This window comes from Oenanthe melanoleuca, chromosome 5, assembly GCF_029582105.1.
Source record: "Oenanthe melanoleuca isolate GR-GAL-2019-014 chromosome 5, OMel1.0, whole genome shotgun sequence".
Taxonomy (NCBI): Eukaryota; Metazoa; Chordata; class Aves; order Passeriformes; family Muscicapidae; genus Oenanthe; species Oenanthe melanoleuca.
In genome coordinates, this window is record NC_079339.1 from 19134835 (window position 1) to 19148753 (window position 13919).

Sequence of the window (13919 nt, forward strand, 5' to 3'; positions counted from 1 at the left end):
TCATCACCAGATGGGGATGCCCTATGCAGTCTGTACCTTTCTGTGTATGGCAAGGATCAACCAATCTTGGCTAAGCCCTGCTTCAGTCATATGCTTAAGCAGATACTTAGACTAAAGCATGAGATTAAGTCACACTGAATTCAAAATTAGTCAGATACTTAAAGGCTTAATTCAAAAATTACCCAAATAAAATTCATCCTTGCTTAGTTCTTAATCACACACGTTGTATGGAAATCTCATGCAAGCAGCATCTGGGCTGCTAAAAAATTAACACATGAAGAACACAGTATATTATTTGTAGAAGGTTTTAAAATATTTTTGACACTTCTTAGAATGAGGGCTAGCCTTAGTAACCATGAAGGTGATTCCAGCTAACTGGAGTTAATTCCAGCAGCAATCTCTGGGTCTCCATCAGTGGAACAATGAAACCAAGAACATAAGGGGCTTTTCAGGAAAGCAGTTTCACAGTAAGCCCCATTGCCCTCTGTAAGTTTTTGAGTTGATTTTGCATTTAGCCTTTATCCCTCAATCCATCTGTTGAACACAAATCATTTGTGGCCAAGGCTTACAGAGAGAAGGTCACTTTTCTATAACATGAGTGTTTGAAAAAACCCTCAAGATTTTGTCATGTGGCTTCAGTTTAAATGTAGTTCCCAACTAATTAGTCTGGTAAAGCATGTATATTTGCAAACAAAGAATAGCTATAATACTATCCCAGGGGAGATCAGCAGAGGAATTTGGGGAATGGAAAGGTTGATAATTGCAGTTCCTGTGCTATAGTTAGCTGGAGCAGACAGACTGCTGCCCTTAAAGAGACCTCTCTTGGTGCCAAGAGTGTTACACACAGGACAAAAGGCAGTAGATCCAATTGCAGGATGAAAGGGCAGATTCTGATGTCCAACCTCATTTTATTCAGTCCTTTCTCAGATAAAGTTATTGTGTGCCATTTCCTAAGGAAAGAGTAGGAAATTCTCAGGATTCTTAGGCAGATGGAGACCTGGACATTTAATTTCTTTTCTGAGAGGGCTGTAATTCTTCTTATTTCTCACTCTCTCTCTCTCTTTTTGGTTTTTTTTTTGTTTTTGCTTTTGTTTTTTTTGTGGTTTTTTTTTTTTGTTTGTTTGTTTTGTTTGTTTTTGTTTTTTGGTTTTTTTTGTGGTTTTTTTTTTGTTTTTTTTTTTTTTGTTTTTGTTTTTGTTTTTTTTTGTTTGTTTGGTTTTTTTTTACATGTGTGTCTGACTTAGTAACTACCATTATCAGTTAGGTAATTCTGCCTGACTTGCCTGACAATTGCCATTCCTCTGCCTTGGAAAGTAAAAATACTTTTGTTTCTCCTTAAAAGCAAATAAACATCACTTCCACCACCAACTCACTCCCACTGATAGACTCCTAGCTACCATTTTGGCTTAGTTTGCATTGAGCTTTTACTTCATAACACAGATTTTACCAAGCAAAGGTCGGTTTGTTTACAAGCCCCAGACAAAGAATGGATGAATCAAGTGGACTGATTTCAGATGGGTGTAAAGGCTCCATAGGACTGAAGCAGTAGCAACATCAAAATTATTCAAGAAAATATTTCCAAAACTTGCAAATCCCTGAGGCTTTCTTTTTCTGTGTGTGTGTCTGTGTCTCTCTGTGTGTGTGTGTGTGTGTGTGTGTGTGTGTGTGTGTGTGTGTGTTTTCTGGCTCTGCATTGAGAACCAGTGTGCTGCTATTGGCTGCAGGCTGGATGTCCAGAGGTGTCAGCTTACACCTTACTTTGCTCTGAACTCACCTGATGCCTTGACACTGGTGCAAAATTGAAGATGTATTTGTTCAGGGAGGCAACAAATGAAGTATTCCAGCAGGCAGTCTTGATGACAGAGATAGAAACAGAGAGAAATACTTCTTGAATAGAGCCAGCAGTAAGCCTTCAATGCAGCTTAAACACAGCTGCCCCCATCATAGTCAATCTAACTTGGCTTTTGCTCTTGCAGTCTGAGCGTGCCTCAACAAGACATTTGTCTCAACCTTGTGCTTCTAAATCATCTATTTCATTGGAATGCAAAAAAAGAGCATGTTGGATTTACTTCATACTGTGGTTTCTATAGCAATGGAAGAGGGGTTCTTGCTCGCTCCCCGGTGCAGCTGAAGCATCCTCACCGGTGCTGATGGCATGTGAGGAGCTCACCACGAGCTCAGTGCCCTTGGGTAAGGCTCTGGATCCCGAATTTGCATTGCTGCAGCACTCACTGGAGCCTGTGTGCTCTCCTCCAGCTTCCAGGCACTGTCTGCCCCCCTCTCCTCCCTCCCTCCTTGCCAGGCCTTGGCTATGACCACAATAGGAAGTGACACTCTCCCGATGGCCACATCAAACCTCTTTAAGTGCTGGAAGCTGAATGTTAGCCAAGAGGGCTCCCCTGCCTGACAGCCTTCACCCCCTTCTTTCATCAAGCCTAAATAATTAAGTCTTCTGGCAAAACAAAGAGGTTTAAAGATGTAAAACATTCTTTATTTCCTCCTTCCTCAGAAAGCATTTGGTTAAAGTTGATTTAATGGTACAAATGTATTATCATAATATTATCATATTATACCTCTACAGGCTTTATACATAAAGGAGACCCAAAGGAGGGAAGCAATTGGAGCAGATGAGTGTACATGCAGTGTCCCATTTGCTAGTGCTGGTCAGCAAGCACTGCTGGATAGTGATGCTTTCACATACCAGCTCCTGTAAATCAAACTGGCAGGAGCAGGCACAGATAAAGGCTATTTTGTGGCTTCTATGTGATTGCAGTTTCTGGTGACTTCTGCATGTGCACAGTGAGCAACAAGATGGTTGGGTTTCTGAAGCTGTGGAATGTTTAGCAATGAGAGATGTGAACACAGGCTGACAAAGAAATGTAGTGGTGTGAAAAGATGACAAAACTGAACAAGACAACAAAAGTAGCATCATGTCTGAACCCTGTTTGTGCTTGGTGTGCCAGAGGGGGAGAGGCAGAGAGGAAATGAGGCTCAGGCACAATGATCAGCCTCCACAAAGAGCTGTAATGGGACATCACAGACTTGTGGGGAGCTTCACTTCTCTGACATCAGCCCCTACTGTATAGCAGGAGACAGGGATGGTTTTGCTTCACAGTTCATCAAAGCCCAGCTTCTGTCCCGAGCATACCAATGGGTCAGCTGGGGCATCATCCTGCCAGCAGGACCTGCAGCTCCAGCTGCTTTGAAGGAAACTGCAGCTTCCTTAAAGTGACATTTTTCCTACCTCCAGCCTGTGGATGACTTGGAAGCCCTGAAGCCTGAGAGCTGATGAGCCTTGTCATTTTAACTTGGCAGAGCTGCAGATACTGTTCTGAATCACCTCAGAGCCGTATTTTTGTTTTAAACTTGCCTGCATTTACCTCCCCGATGGCTAACGGCTCTCACAGGTCACAGAAATCATCTGCTAGAGCAGTCAATACCCAGTTTGTGCCTCTAGTGCCTCCAGTGCATGCCGTGCAGCCTGGCAGTGGCTCCCCTCGCTCACATCTGCTGTTTGCAAGGCAGGCAGAGAGCTGATCACAGAGGGAGAGCAATGCCAGGCAGAGGAGTCACGCTTGCCTCCACTTCTGTTACAGCCAAGAAGGATGAGAAACATGCTTCTTCCCCTCGGGCAGCTGGAGAAAAAAGAAACCACAGAGGAGCAGAGAAGAGTCCCAGTACAACATCTGTGAGTACTGAGCACCGCCTCTAGTGGGCTGGCACACGAGCACATGAAGACAACCCTGTGAGGCAACTTTGCATCAGTTGTTCTGTGGTTTGCTTTCACATGAGAGGAATTAAATGCAAGCTGACACAAGTTTACAGCCAACAAAATTATGTTTTCAAAGGCAGAAAAAAATCCCTCACAGAAACAGAGCGTCTCATAGACAGGTCCCTTCTCACACGGCTCCCACCTCCCTTAATTCCTGGTTCACAAGTATCTTAATAAGTCCTGAAACCACAGGAGTGGTTGTGTCCTTCGGCCTGAATCTGTAGCCAAGGGATGAGGATTCAGCTCTTCACTTATCCTTTCAGTGTCACTGATGCATAAGCACTTCTGTCCTACATGTGTTTATTCTTGAATGTACCTGTAGCATTGTGCCTGTGTTAGACCAGATTCTGGTTGCAGTTAAATGAGAGCAGCTCTCAAATTCTTTATTAAATGTAACATCACCTGCTGCTAGAGGGGTTAAATTGTAATATGCCTTAATACAATCAATGGTGGAGAGAAGGGGAGCCTGACTGGGCTCCTGCTTTTGTTTGGGATCTGCTCTCCACAGCACATTCACACTGCGCCCAAACAATGCCAGGCACCTCTGGAAGTTCTCCAAAGGCAGCCCGTGTCAAAACTGCAATTCAACAAAAGCCAGGGTACACAGCATGCATGTCTCCTTGGTGAATAAATTCACACTGTTTCAGCTTTTCTCAAGACTAAACAAAAGTTTAATAATTGCTTCTCCAAAGCTAAGAAAGAGGTGGGCCTGAGAGGAGGTTGAGTAACTATTAAATAGTTACTCTTGGAAAGTTGAAATGGGGTTTGGACAGGCAAACAAAGCGACACAGTGATGCCTGGTGTCTGAAGGAAAAACTTTGGTCCTTAATGTCAGTGCTCTGTGCCTGCCATACTCCTGGGCTGCCTAACAGAGGCTTTACATTTCAGCTGGGAGGCTCTTAAAGCAGTTGAGTACTTGCAGATGGATATAGCCAAGGCAGTGAAGTCTGAGCTGCCATGAACTGAGCTCTCGTGTGAGCCCTGTGTGAGCTGCAGTGCAGCTGTGCACATGGGGCTGACTGCAAAACAGCAGCATGTGCTGGTGCTGCCACTTCTCTTTTCTATCTTCTCTTTTCTCTCTCTTTCTATCTTTTCTATGCTTCTGTTTAGTCTGTTGGTCTCTTTCCTAGAGCAATGACCTTCCTCTGCTGCTTCAGAGGGACTGACCTGCACACCTGTAAGACAAACGCTGCAAGCAGCAAACTGGGGGGCATTTCAGTGCAGCTGCTGAGGCTTTGTCCTCTCTTTTTGATCAGGCCATGCATTTCTGAAGGTATCAAGATGTTATATTCAGAGCTGCTACCCTTACTCTTTGTGGTTGTAGTCCAAAAACTGTTTTGAGGGCTGGTTTTCTTTCTCTGTCTTCTCCTTAAGAAGCTGCCTACCTACAAATAGTTCTCTTCCACTGACTCTCTGAGAAAGAAACTTGGTTTCAGGGAGGGAGTCCAGGTAGATGAGATGACGTGTTTTGGCTCCAAGACAGGAATTCAGGGACTTAGAAGCTGGTTGAGTGCCAGCCTGAATCACCCACTAAAGCACGAGGAACAGGATTGAGATCCTGCCTGGGAACACATGTATGCCCATCTCCTGCTGTTCCCAGAGTTGCCAAGTATTTAATCCCCTGTGGGCTGGAACTTGAAAAGGTTATATTTGACCTCCTCTGAATGGGAAATGCTCCTGACAGGGTACAACGGAAGCAAAATCAAGTTCAAAGAAAGACAGGAATGTGGCTTGCTAGAGGTGGGATTAGACTGTGTGGATTTATAAGGATGTATGGCACCCTGCTATTTGATCATTACCATGCTGCTATATATGGTGAAAAACACCTGGCTATGGTCACCTTTTCCTTCTGCAGCACTGGGGCACCTCCCAGCAGTGTGTTGGGAAGCATTACAGTACATAGGAAAAGAGATCTCAGACTTTTCAGCCTGGATCCATCCCGGTTTAAATTCAAATACTGATGTTTTAAAACTCGAAATTCCCTTAAATTTTGGAAAAGTCCACATTTGAATATTGTGCTTCAAGCCCCTTATGGTGCTGCAATGGTCTGAGTGAAGTTAAACAAACCAAAAAACCAACCCAGTTTTAAGAAAGCAACAACAATGAGCAGGCTTTGTGTGCAGTGGGTGGCTTTGTCTTTTCTGTACAGCCAAATGTCACAGCTGCAGGTAAAAATATTTATCTCTGTGCCATACATGAAGAGACCATGTGAGGAGTCATGGCATCTCCTTGCTGCTCTCTGTTCAGCAGCACTGAGGAGGGTAAATACCCTCAGTGTGCACATGCCCCAGCTCAGGCCATTGAGAGAGAGCCTCCCCCCAGAATATTATCTCCCACCACAAAATTGCATTGTTAACTAATACCAGCTGAGATGTTTCCATAGGGAAGTAAATAAATAAGGGCTTCCTCCCTTCCCCAGCATGCTGCAGGGAAACCACCCACGATGTGTTTGAGGGGAAAGAAAAGAAACAAGCCCCCTGATGTGCAAATGCAAAGAAACTGAACATGATTGATTCCTGCCTGTTGAGGTATGTTGCTAATAAGGGCTTTGTCTGCCAGCTTTAGAAAAGGCAGTGTCTTTAGAGCAAGACCACTTCCTTGTGCCAGAGGGGTTTCAGCAAAGAACAAGGGGGTGAAAGCAGAGCAGCCTAGGTGGGGGTTAGGAAAAGCAGCCAGGGCTCCTCTGTGGCAGAGGGTGAGGCAGGGGATGCTGATGTGGCTCAGGCAGGGCTCAGGAGCTGGAGAGCCGCCTGCTCACACACCCAGGGAGTGCCATGGCCAGGAGGGCAAGGGTGAACACCCACGGCTGCCACAGCTCTGTCTGCTCTGTGCAGTCTTGTCCTGGTGTTAATGTGAATTTACAGTCTGAACTGGCTCCAAAGCACTGTTTAATATTAGCAGCCAGGTCCTGTGGGGCATCACTGTGTGTGGCCCTGGAGAGACGTGCCAGCAGATGGTTCCTATCCTTGGGAGCCGTGCAGCAAAGAGGCAGAACATCCTAGAGGAGGCACAAAAATCCTGTGTATTTCTAGTCCTTTGTAATTCTAAGTGGGGAAACTGAGGCACAAAGCAACAGCCACTGCAAAAATGTGGGAAATAAATCCTCTGCCTCCACTGGCAAGGAGATAGGGAGTGCAGCCATATGCAGGGGCAGGCTGTGGGGAAGCAGAAGAATTACCCTGTACCTGGGTCTTAGAATCATAGAATAGTTAAGGTTGGGGAAGACCTCTAAGATCATCTGGTCCAACTGTTAACCCAGCACTGCCACGTTCATCAGTAAACCCTGTCCCCAAGTGCCACATCCATACATTTTATAATATTTCTGGGTATGGTGAGTCAACTATTTCCCTGTTTCAATGCCTGATCACCCTTATAGTGAAGAAACTTTTCCTAGTATCAAATCTAAACCTGCCTTGGTGCAATTTGAGGCCACTTGCTCTTGTGCTGTCTCTGTTACCTGGGAAAAGAGGCCAGTCCCTGCCTGAGTGCAACCTCCATTCAGGCAGTTGTAGAGAGCAATAAGGTCTCCCCTGAACCTCCTTTTCTCCAGGCTCAACACCCCCAGCTCCCTCAGCTGCTCCTTACAAGACTTGTGCTCCAGGCCCTTCACCAGCTCCATTGCCCTTTTCTGGACATGCACCAGCACCTCGATGTCTTTCCTGGAGTGAGGGGCCCAGAACTGGACACAGGACCTGAGGTGTGTCCTCATCAGTGGGAAGTACAGGGAGACAATCACTGCTGTTACTGTTTGGCTTTTTAGTCTCATTGTTCTTTACAGTAAATTGTTATCTTAGCCTCTGATCTCTGTTTGCTGCTGCCCACCAGAGGGGAGTAAGGAGGAGCAGCTCATGGTTTCCTTTTTAATGGGAGCACTAAAAAGGGTGCACCATTCCTAAACCACGACACTGGGGCTTTATTCTACTCCCATCTCAGTTTTCCAGCTCAGGAGGGATGGTACTCCAGGGTTTCAAGCCCCTGCAGGTAGCTGGGGCCACTCTTGATGCTCACTGCTGGGTCTGGCCAGCTTAGCTGCATCAGCCTGGGCATGCAGCATCTGGGAAGTGTCAGTGTTTAATCCTCACTCCTCAGTCCTAGACATGGCCTCAGTGGTTTCCCTGAGTCCACTGTGACCTCTTTGCTGGTGATGCTGGAGGTGCTGGGTCCCCAGTGCAGACAGGTGGTGAGGGAGACGAGGGACACCTCTTGCTGGGGCTTTGAGAGCCTACCCTGTGTAAGCCACAGGGGACATGTTTCCCACATTGCTCCCCACCATCACATTGTTGCTTCCTCATCAGTTTTGCTGGAAAGACCCTGAGAAAGGGGCAAGGCAGAAACTGTAGCTGAGGATTTACTGTCTCAGATAAAAACCCCACACTCCTATGGACCTCTCTAGGGCTGAAAAAACAACTGACATATGAGGTCTGCTGATGCACTCTCACGGATCCTTACTGGGGGCAGGAAAAGTAGCAAAGCCCCTCCCAGAAAGAAGAATCAGCTGCCTGCCTGAAAGCAGGGAAGCTAAGCGATGGGTGCTGCTGTTCCTCCTGAGGGAGGTACAGCCAAGAAGAGGTGCTCAGAGCACTGGGAGAGCAGGGAGGTGAAAGTGGCAGGGTCAGAGCAGGGTGACTGTACTGACACTCTCAGCTCCCTCTGCTACAGTGGGACTTGTTCCTTTTCTGAGGTTGCAGTCATTAGTCACCAGTCTTGATGGCATCTCATCTCTTATACTGATTTCCTGCCTTAGCTGCTGATCCAGGCTAGAATCACTTTGTTTTTTCCCGGGGCCAGGCAAGAAGTAGACTGGAAATGAGTTGAGAGCTGAGGTGAAATGAGGAAGAAGTATGATCCCCCAAGGAAAAGCATTTCTCAGTTAATGAAGTGTGAGCCCAAATATCAGGGAAGGGATGAAGAGCAGCAAGCCACTATACTCTGAAACATAGTGAGGGCCACAGCCATCCTGGTCAGGATCCACAATGTGGGGCAAAGGGGTAAGCCTGGTGCAGCAAGATCATCACAGGCATGAGGGTCACATGTCTGCCCATTTCTTGTGTTCCTGTGCTCCTGTTAATTTCTTTTCCACTTTAAGAAGGGGTGAGATAGGAGAAAAGATGTCATAGAGATTTTTTTCAGATGGGAATTGCAATGTCACTGTAGTTAGTTGTAGGTAGCATTGCTGGGCTGAGGGATGAAATTCCAAAGCCACAAATCCCACTGGCAGGCAGCTGAGTGTGTGGGAAGAGGTAAGCTGGCAAGCAACTCCTGCCTGGTGTCTGTTGGGTTCAGGGTGTCTTCTGTGGCTCTTCTGTCAGGGGTCTGACAGCCACACTCATCACATTCCAGGGCTTAAAAGAAAAATGTGCCACTCATTTTATGGTCAGGAGTAGCCTCTTGATCCAGCACTGCACTCACATATTGTGCATATGCATAATACATATGCACACAAATGTTGTGCCCCTACTCCTAACAGCAGTAACGGATCTCTTAGTCTTTTTGGAGATAAAGTAAATCATTAGATTAATTTCCTCTCCTCTTTTTTGGATACCCTTGTCAGCAGTAAAGTATATTAAATACATTGTAAGCAAAAGCCTTCATGCTACCTGAGAAAATATATTCATTTAGGGAGACACCATGCCAGCAGGTTTTCAGCATGTCTCCTTATTGCTGGCTGGTTCTTTGTAGGCATAGAGAAAGGTCATGACCATTGGCAAATCACTTGAGCTCCATGGAAAATCTTTTTTCATATAAACAGCATTTTCAGACAGGCAGGATGAACTTGCCATCCTTCTTGAAATGTGGAAGGCTCTGGGTGTTGAGCCTGGGGCATTGCTGGAGCAGCAGCAGGATCCCAGAGCACCATATTCAGCCTGGAACTTCCCACTCCAAGCTCCTGTCCAGACCAGGGCACCTTTGGGCCACCCTGGAAACCTGCTGACTTTCAGTGTAAAGGCACATCCTGGGGTTTTCCCAGCCTGTGTTAGTGTGAAACCCTCTCAACCACCACCACCAGTGTCAGAGGGAGCAGCCTCGGGGAGGGCAGGGTCTAGGGAGCAAGATGTATCTGGCATTCTGGGAAGCTCTGCTCTGTCAAGCTCTGACCCATAAAAACCAAAGCTCCTCAAACTGGTTACAAGCTTTGGCAATGCAGTGGCTCTACCCAGAGCTGGAGTAGAGCAATGTCCCTGACAGGATTTCAAGTGCACATCCCGAGGTTTCATCCACTGAGGTACCTCCCTGCTCCCACCTCCTACCCAGCCTTTGTCCTGCTCTGAGGGCTTTCACAGCTTTTTTGGGATGTGGGGTTCTGCCTGTGGACTTCTGCCAGCCCCAGGGTGGGAGAGCTGTGGTTCTGATCACAGCTTACAGTGATTATGTCATTCTGAAAGACCAGGGTGAGCATCAGCAAATTATGAGGACCACAAAGGCAAAACCCATGTCTTTGCTGGGTGGGAGTGAAGCAGGGATGAAAGGGGAGTACTGCCAAGATAAATCCTGCCTCCTGGAGGCCCAAGAGCTGTGTGGTACATCCTGTCACATGGACAGCTGTCAGCTTTCAAGAGGGCAGGAGAGGTCATTGGCAACATAAAGAACACAGAGTAAACCATTCCCATGCCTCTCTGTTCTGGATCTTGTGGGAGTATCAGCAGAGGGAGAAATAATACATCAGTCGATTGACAGGTCCTACAGGGGAAAAAAAAAAAAAAGACAAAAAATAGATTTTCCAGTAAAAAGTGTATTTCTGTGGCTTCTGCCCCATTTGCAGAGCAGACAAGATAAATATGACCTAGTTTTCACAGGTGCTGGGCACCCATGAATCCCACTAGCTTTAGCAGGTGGTGCAGATGCTTGGTTCCTCTCAAAGACAGAAACCAGGTCATAAATCTCCCTGCCTCTGCCATTGTCATCTTCAAACTTTTAAATTAAAAAACTCTGCCTTCTATTGTTTCTGGGATCTGGAAATTAATTGTCATTAATGCAGTTTAACACAGTTTAATAGTTTAAGGTTCTGTTGCTCAGACCCTTTTGTCCTTCAGGTGAGTGTTATGATCAGAAATCTGGAACAGACTGTATCCCTGCTGCCTTAAGGGAAATTAATCTGTTTTTGAAATACATTTTGCAAGAGTCGTGAGTCTGGTTGAGCTCTGCACTGCTGCAGCTCCCCTTTGGTGGCCAGTGGTATTGCAGGTGAGCTACTGTGTGACTGTATCAGATCCACATCACTACTGCTGCTAAAACAGGTCCTGGGAATAAATGTGCAGAGGGGACAGGACAAGTGAAATGAGAAATATTTTCACTTCGTGAACCTAGATGGAAATTTCCCCAACATTTCACATCCATAGCCACATCTATCTTTTCCTCTCTTTTTCTCCTTTTCTTTCCCAGTGTGTGTGTGTGTAATCTACAGCACTTCCTGCATTGCTTTGCCCCTTCATCTTTGCCTGTCAACACCTCCCAGACAGAGAACTTTCCTGACTTCTTTCCCACCCCCCAAAGTAACCATGAGGAGCCATGGCTGGGGCTCATGCACTGCTCCCTGAGCCGTGTGTGGTCTGTTTGGTATGTAGCCCTTACAGCCTCCTGCATTTGCTCAAAAGCAGCTGGTGAGCAAAGAGCACAACAGCACACACTGGGCTGCCGGGGCTGTGCCTCTGTTTCTTGCCTGCTCTTCTGTGCATCATGGGAGGGGTTCTTATTTGCATGTTCTCTACTTCCAGCCATGCCATGTGTGCACAGACACACACTCTTAAATGAAAGATGGTCGTGTTTAATGCCTTCTCTGCATCTTGATCTGAAATTCAGAAAACAAAAATCTCAAGAGTAAATGCTCCCTTGGTGTATATTTCAGCTTGTCCAGATACAGCTTTTCTTCATCAGCTTTTCCCTGTCACTTTGTTCTGCCATCTTTTATCACTACTGCACTGCTCTGTGCCCTTGTAAAAGGGCACCCTGTTAAGGATGGAGCTATTATTCATTAATAACTAGTATTTTTTGACATTGGTAACATCTGCAGCATGGCAGATGACTTTGATATGGAGAAGAAAAAGGAGAATTTCCCCATAACCTTTGTAGTCTGCTTCTCTCTCTGGGAAACAGGAAAAAAACTGTCAAGGTTTCTTCTTCACAGTCAAGGTTAACACATGAACATTGAATGGCCCAGATTAACAGAGGATGCATTATCATTTTCAGCACCTTGCAGGATCATGTCCACATATCACATTAAAACACGTGGACTCTTGCAGCAATCTGATATGCACAATCACACACTTCTATTCCCTCTGTTGAATTGCAGCCCTACCTGTGCTCATATGGTAAGTATTGCTCAGACCATGAACATCTCTGTCCACCAGGCACAGACTGTCACAGGCAGCCAGGGCAAAGTGGCTCCATTAGTTTTTGTCTGACATCAAGGCTGTTGAAGAAAAATGCCTAGACTTCAGCAACAGCTTGAGGTGTCATCTCTTCATGTAAATTTTCTAAAACACTTACAGGAAAGCAATTATCTTACTCATGATTTATAGGTAACAGTACATAACTCCCAGGAGAGAATTCTGTCAATTTTGAAAGCTACACATTAGTAAGTTTACATGGGAAGTGTATGAGGGAGGGTTACAAAATATGTTTATCTGTAGTTGCAGGAAACTGGCCTTGGTGGTCCATCAAGTCCCTTCCTTACACCCCTAGTAATCCTCAAGAATCCTGTAGCCAGTGAATGCCCCAGCAGCTTGTGAATGATGAAGCAGAACATTATAGTTGCCCATCTCTGTAGCCAGTGGGTGGGTGGTTCTTCTGGGGCCTTGGCTGTAAGGCTCTGGGTTGTGTTTTCTTGTTAGTCTTTACTGCAAATTAAATAACCATATACACACAAATCATAAAAAATGCTTCTAAAGCAGACTACTTTTTTCCTCTTCATAACTAAAGTGATTGAAAATGAGCAAAATGCAATCCTTGGTTAGGGATACAGCTCAGCTCAAATGAAATCAACCAAGTAGTGAATTGGCAGCATATGAAATGAAGTCAACAGCTGATCAAATCATAAAATAAGCACATACAAGATTTGAGTAATGAAGCCACACAACATATGGTGAAATTTATGAAACAATAAGCACTGCTCCTCCTTACTTCAGTTACACTTCTCACTTTCCCACACATACTTTCTCTTTGCCTTCCTTAAAATGTTTGGGGTTTTTCCCTTGGAAGCAGCTGCAGAAGGTAACTGTTAATTTTAAGTCAGCAAGCATCGCCTGTTGATGGTGGATATATTTGAGGTGAAACCAGCTGAGGAAGTACTAAGAGTTTGAAAAAAGAGTGGTTGGAGTTGCTTCTTTTTATATGCAATATGATAGTTATATTAGATAAGCTTATTTCATAAGATAGAGGATCAGAGTTGTTTCGAGAAGCAGAAGAAACCAAGGAAAACTCTGTCTCCTCTCCTTGAGAGCTTAGAGATAGTCCTGACCACAAGTGCCTAAAACAACTTCTGCCTTGGCCTAGCTCCAACCCCTGAACTGCTCTGGCACACCCAGGGCTGTGTGGGCTGTCCTAGGTGGTGAAGGAGAGAGACCACAAGTCAAGCTGATACCCACAAAAAAGTCAGGAAAAGAGGGCTGAAGCCCTGAAAACATAATTGGCATACATGCTGCAGTTTGACTTGAGGTGTTTGGTGTGGGGGTATAATGAGATATCTCATAGTTATTAAGCTGAAGAAAGGAGAATGTTTCTGAAAGCAAAGATGAGCTGTGTGAATACAACATTCATACAGTAGATCCTCAGTTAAATTCTTACTGGCTTAACAGCAGCTTGCTATGATAATACCTACTTCCCCACTGAAAATTATATTAGCTGTCTATATATGATGTTTATTTTCTCATTCAGATGATCAGAACTGCCCTCTGTGTGTGAGAGAGCTCGAGCTCAAGGATTTACGATTTCTCAGGAAATTCAGAAACACGGCATTTTAGATGCTGTATCTCCACTGTTGTACCACTTGTGTAGTTTGTAAGTTCTTGCTGTCACAATGAAGAACAGTCTTGCAGAGGCCCCTCAGCAGTCCTAGTGCCACAGAGGTTTCTTACTCCTTCCAATTTGCATGTCCTATTTGCTCAACGTGACACATTTATTACTAGCTTCAGTCTTGCATGGTCGACCCTTA